This window comes from Labeo rohita, chromosome 1, assembly GCF_022985175.1.
Source record: "Labeo rohita strain BAU-BD-2019 chromosome 1, IGBB_LRoh.1.0, whole genome shotgun sequence".
Lineage (NCBI taxonomy): Eukaryota > Metazoa > Chordata > Actinopteri > Cypriniformes > Cyprinidae > Labeo > Labeo rohita.
In genome coordinates this window covers 36,941,312-36,947,579 of record NC_066869.1, presented here as the reverse complement: position 1 = coordinate 36,947,579, position 6,268 = coordinate 36,941,312, and positions in this window count along the sequence as shown.

The following is a 6,268-nucleotide window of genomic DNA, read 5'->3' as shown; positions in this document are numbered from 1 at the left end:
AATTTAATTCAGAAAATTCATGGAAAACACGGAATTTGGTCAGAAATAAAACTGAATTTGAGAGGAGGAAAAATGTATTTCATAGGGCCTTAAAAAAATTTTTTGTTGTTGTTAAACTTTTAATAAATTCCTGTTCAAGTTTCATGATTTCAAATAATCGGACATGCTTTTTGATTCATTTTTTTATTTAACCATTTAATATAAAATCCAGAAAAATTAAAACAGAAAAAAAACTAAATTTGTTAAAAAAAATAAAAAAATAAACAGATTTAATAGGGCCCTAATATTGTTATCAATATTGAAAACAATTGCATCGCTTAATAATTATGTGGAAATCGTGATAGAGGATTCTTAATGAATATAAAGTTAACATTCTACATGTTTTTACTGTCACTTTTAATCAACTTGATGCATCCTTGCTGAATAAAAATATGAATATGACTCCAACCTTTTGAATGATATCTGTAATTTAAAAGAAATTAACATATTTTTTGCCAATAAATGGTTCTGCTGAGGAAAGGAAAAAGTACATTCAGGTTTTTGTCAAATGAAACAACTGATTCATTCTGGATCACACTTAAAAGAACAATTAATTTGTGAATCAGATATGTGTATCATGAGTGCTCATGAAAGGTTGGATATTTAGTAAATAATTACTTACTATCATATAATCCCCAGAAGTCTTGGGGCATTTTTTTTTTATTTTTCATTTTGGAGCTTGACAGCCCGAGTTTAAATTCACTTTAAAAACAGTGGCCAGGATGTTTTTCAAAAATTGTATGTCCCATAGAAGAAAGCAAGTCAAGCCGGTTTGGAAAGAATTTTAATTTTTAGCTGAGCTATCCCTTTAATTCATCATCTGAATGAATGAAACGCATGTGTCATAAAGTTTTATGAATTTGATTAAAGATTAAATCAGCTTACACATGAGAAGCAGCGAGTGTTGAGAGAGACATCTTTGACCTCAACTCACTCAGGATATCCTCTAAAACGTTCCCAGTATTTTCTCTTCTAAACTGACTCTACTGTGGTCTCTCAACCACAAAGTATTCAAATCACTAAGTATGTCATTACAACTGTGGGAATGGTCAGGAACACTGTTATACACTGCCGTCATATATTTGCCACCAAATTTATATATAGTTTTGCTGAGTTAGCTTTGGTGACGCCAAAAGCTCTAGACTCCAGTAATCATACGATGACTACGGCTCCAGTCCAAGCATTGATTAGTCATTTGGAAACCAATAAACACGAAAGTCAGTTTGGTGTTTGTGGTCTCTTTAGCTTTCATGTGGTACCAGAATCAACCCATCCAAGCCAGAATTCTTCATGCTCTTAGTGCCCACTATAGCTATAACAGATTATTTCAATGACATAAGCGATGATTTGGTCATGTTTGGTTCGTGTTTCTCATGCACTAAAAGCTTCTTTGAATCACTCCCAGATATACTGGGATTTTAAGAAGGTGAGACCACAGACCTCAGTTGACAATGGCAATGGGCCAAGGTGCACTTTGGATGATATTGCTGGTCTCTGTAAATGTAGTTTTTGCATTAATTTCCATTTACACTGTCGTTTAAAAGTTTTTTTTTAAAATTTGGGGCTTACAAAAACTGCATTTATTTGATCAAAAATACAGTAAAAAGTCATTTAAAAGAACTGTTTGCTAATTTAATATATGTGACCCTGGATCACAAAACCAGTCATAAGGGTCATTTTTTCAAAATTGAGATTTATACGTCATATAAAACCTGAATAAATATGTATGATGTATGGTTTGTTAGGATAGGACAATATTTGGCCGAGATACAACTATTTAAAAATCAGGAATCCGCGGATGCCAAAAAATCAAAATATTGAGAAAATTGCCTTTAAAGTTCTTCAAATAATGTTCTTAACAATGTCTATGACTAATCAAAAATTAAGTTTTCATACATTTACAGTAGGAATTTTACAAAATATCTTCATGGAACATGATTTTTACTTAATTTCCTAATGATTTTTGCCATAAAAGAAAATTCAATAATTTTGACCCAAACAATGTATTTTTGGCTATTGCTACAAATAAACCCCAGCGACTTAAAACTGGTTTTATGGTCCAGGGTCATATATTTTAAAATGTTTTTTATTCCTGTGGTGGAATTTCAGCATCAACTCTAGTCTTCAGTGTCACATGATCCTTCAGAAATCATTCTAATATACTGATTTGCTGTTCAGCTAACATCAATTTTGAACAGTTGTGCTGATTGTACAATTTTTTGAAACCCCTAATAAATAGAAAGTTCAAAAGAACAGCACTTATTTGCATATCATTTTTTTTGTAATGTTATAAATGTCTTTATGGTCACTTTTGAGCAAATGAATGCATTGTTACTGAATAAGAGTATGAATTTCTCTTAAAAAAGAAAATATTATTGACCCCAAACTTTTGAATGGTAGTGTATATGCATTTGCTTTTACTGCACACTAATCATCAAGTTGAACTTGAACTTAAAAATTCATATGCTGAATAGTCGTTTGAACAACAGAGGATCTAAATAGTTTGACTTCAAATATTTCACATCATCTTGTTCTGTCATTTGAGTATAAACCTGAATAAACACTACTTGAGTACATACTTAAGACTATTAAACTTTAGTTAATAAAAAAACCTTTTTAAGCTAAAAATGCACTGTATAAAACAACATGTGCACCAAAACATGAAGTCTTTATAAAAATTAATATTTACTTCTTTTATACCACTTATGTAGAAAGTTAAATACAGTAAACATTATTGCAACTAACTCTAAGTCAAGTTCTGAAGTTCTACCTGATTTAAATGTTGCTGTTTAAAATTGTTGATACCATTATTTTACTTGTTTACAATGTTTACAATTACACCTTTTTGTTGCATTCTAAAACCTTTCCCGTGTATCTCCTGACCTCATTTTGTTCATGCCTTATATTGTCATCTAAAGCTATTTTCGAAATGTAAATATGTTTTATTAAAAATGTTGTTGTGAGGGATGTAAAGTGTTAAATTTCATTGTGTTCTGTATATGAATTTATCTGCAATAAGTAAAGACTTTGTATGGGTTTGTGGGCTTTTTTAATTAAGAAAAAACATTGTGCATATCTAAAAAATATTGTAAAATATAAAATAAATTACTGAATGAAATGAGGGCTTACTTATTCTGATCATCCGATGTTTTCCTGATATTACGATGTTTAGCATTTTACATTTTAAATGTCACTGTTGTTGTAAAATAATTTTAATTTTTTATATTTTATCTTATATACACAAATAAGATTTTACCCAATAAAAATGTAATTAAAATCTTTAAATGATAGAAAATGATTAGTGAAAGTGGTACAGGACAAAGGATAAAAATGACCTTGCTTCACCTCATATTGTAACTCCTCTTTAAGATTTTACTTACCTGGTGAGTTTATTCTTCAAATTAAATGAGAAGTTCACTTCCAGAACAAAAATGTACAGATAATTTACTCACCACTTGTCTTTCATGATGTTCATATCTTTCTTTCTTCAGTCGTAAAGAAATGTTTTTTTTGAGGAAAACCTTTCAGGAGTTATCTCCATATAGCGGATTTTAATGGTTTCAGTGTTTCATTGCAGCTTCAAAGGGCTCTCGTTTCGCTGGATAAAACCCTTCTTCCTCACCTGGGATCATTCAGAGCCCTTTGAAGCTGCATTTAAACTGCATTTTTAAAGTTCAAACTTGCGGGCACCATAGAAGTTCATTATATGGTGAGAAATCCAGAAATTAAAACAACACCACATTTTTGTGTATTTACATAATCACAAAGTTTTTTTTTAATGTGGCACGCAGGTGTAATATATTAATGAAGGAATCACGCCAGTGATAGGAAAATCACTGGGCATGTGAAAAGATCCTCTGATGTAGCTGTGACAGATGTCTCTTGGACCAGAGCAGGAACCTCTGTGACCAGGAAGTTGAGAGAGGAGCTCTGGGACTGGAGCAGCCTGGACACCAGCTCTGGCTGAGGCTATGAAAGAAACACTGAAGCAGCCTTGGCTGGTACTTTTTTGGCGAGCGTGGTATGAATCTTTGCACCATCATGAGAGTAACATTTGCAGGGGGCATGACAGGCATCAGTGTAACCCAGATGGTCAAGTCAGGAACCTTTAGGAAGCTTTGAAACTGGATCTGTCGTGACATAAAGCTGTGAAACCGTAGCAGGTTCTGGAGTTGCAGCAAGGAACCTTCAACGGATAGTTCACCCAAAATTGAAAATTCTGTAATTAACTACTCACCCATGTTGTTCTAAACCTGTAAGACCTTCGTTCATCTTTGGAACACAAATTAAGATATTTTTGATGAAATCCGAAAGCTTTCTGACCTTGCATAGACAGCAACTCAACTACCACGTCCAAGGCCTAGAAAGGCAGTAAGAACATTGCTAAAATAGTCCATGTGACATGACGCATACGTGACGCATCCTGACGCAGGAGCTGGCTTCTGATGTAGAACCCGGTTGCACTGCGCCTTGTTTACCAGAAGAATAAGAAGCACACTGTACATACAACACTATTCGTAAACATGTCTGAAGATTTCAACAGAGAAGATGACTTGCAAGTTTTCCTCCAGAATATAAAGACTATGAACTGAGAGAGATGGACGTTCTATGTCAGAACGCCTTGTATAAGGATTGACTATATAACAGTTGAAGGAGGTATTGAAAGTTAACAGAAGATAATATTCAGATAATCAAACCAAATCAACAAAAAGCCAAAAAACAAACAAAAGTCAATATGTCTTTATAATCATTTTAGCTTGTTTAAGATTTAGTACCTCGAATCAGTCATGAAAGAGCATCTCCTCCAGATGAAGACTCTGCTCTGAGACGCTCTTCAGGCAACCCCGAATGAAACCGCAGAATTCTATGCAGAAAGATGGAGAGATCTTAATAAAGGCACTGTTCTCCCTGTTTTGCATGATTAAGTATTGCACACTGTTCTAATGAAGTTCTCACCATCCAACAAGCCGAGCTGAAAACAGATATCAGCATCCATCAAACTGATATCGCTGCTGTCTGGGAAAAGGCTGGTGGTCATTGCAAACAGCAGCACCCCCAAAAATCACACTGTTTTTGCCCTTCTCAAAATACTCAGGAGTGCAGTTGACTACTGACTGACTTTCGCTGTTTCGGATTTTCAGTGTGCTTATCACAGCCCTTGTTTTGACAGAGACGGCACTAAACACCAGTCTTCAACAGGGGGCGACGAAAGCATGTCTGAAACAGCTTCTACACACAACTCCAGTGAGCTGGAAGGTACATTATGTCTTTATTTTTTCATTCGCATTGACAACTATAAATAATTTAGATGTTGAATTCATTTAAAAGTGTAAGCACTGTGTTCTCTATGTGGCATTATTAAAGGAGAAGTCCACTTCCAAAACAGAGATTCACATATAATGTACTTACCCCATTGTCATCCAAGATGTTCATGTCTTTCTTTCTTCAGTCGTAAAGAAATTATGTTTTTTGAGGAAAACATTTCAGCATTTTTCTCCATATAATTGACTGATATGGTGCCCCGATTTTGAACTTCCAAAATGCAGTTTAATTGCGGCTTCAAACGATCCTAAATGCGGTTGTAGTCGATCCCAGCCGAGAAAGAAGGGTCTTATCTTTCATAAAAATAATACAATTTATATACTTTTTAATATCAAACGCTCGTCTTGTCTTACTCTGCCTAAACTGTTTTTGTTCCGGTTCGTGACAGTTAGGGTATGTCAAAAAACTCCCATCTCATGTTCTCCCTCAACTTCAAAATCATCCTGTATCACTGTTTTACCTTTTTTGGTTAAGGGTGTTTGAGGTTCTTTGCATGTTTACTTTGCAAAGACTGGGTCGGTACTTCTGCAGTGATGTAGGATGATTTTAAAATGATTTTTGAAGTTGCGGGAGCAAATACGATTGGAGTTTTCCGACATACCCTAACTGTCTTGAGACAGAATACACAGAGTTCAACAAGAGCAAGGCAAGACGAGCTTTGAGAATAAAAAGTATTTGAATTGTTTTTTTGTTTAATGAAAATAATGCTGAAATGTTTTCTTTAAAAAACATAATTTCTTTACAGCTGAAGAAAGAAAGACATGAGTACATTATATGTGAATCTTTGTTTTGGAAGTGGACTTCTCCTTTAAATCATTCCTGCTTGCTTAATAACCAAACCAGCCTTCACGGCATCACTGGCTCAACCAATAGCGAGGGTTTGGGGGTGGGGCTATATGTATAACCG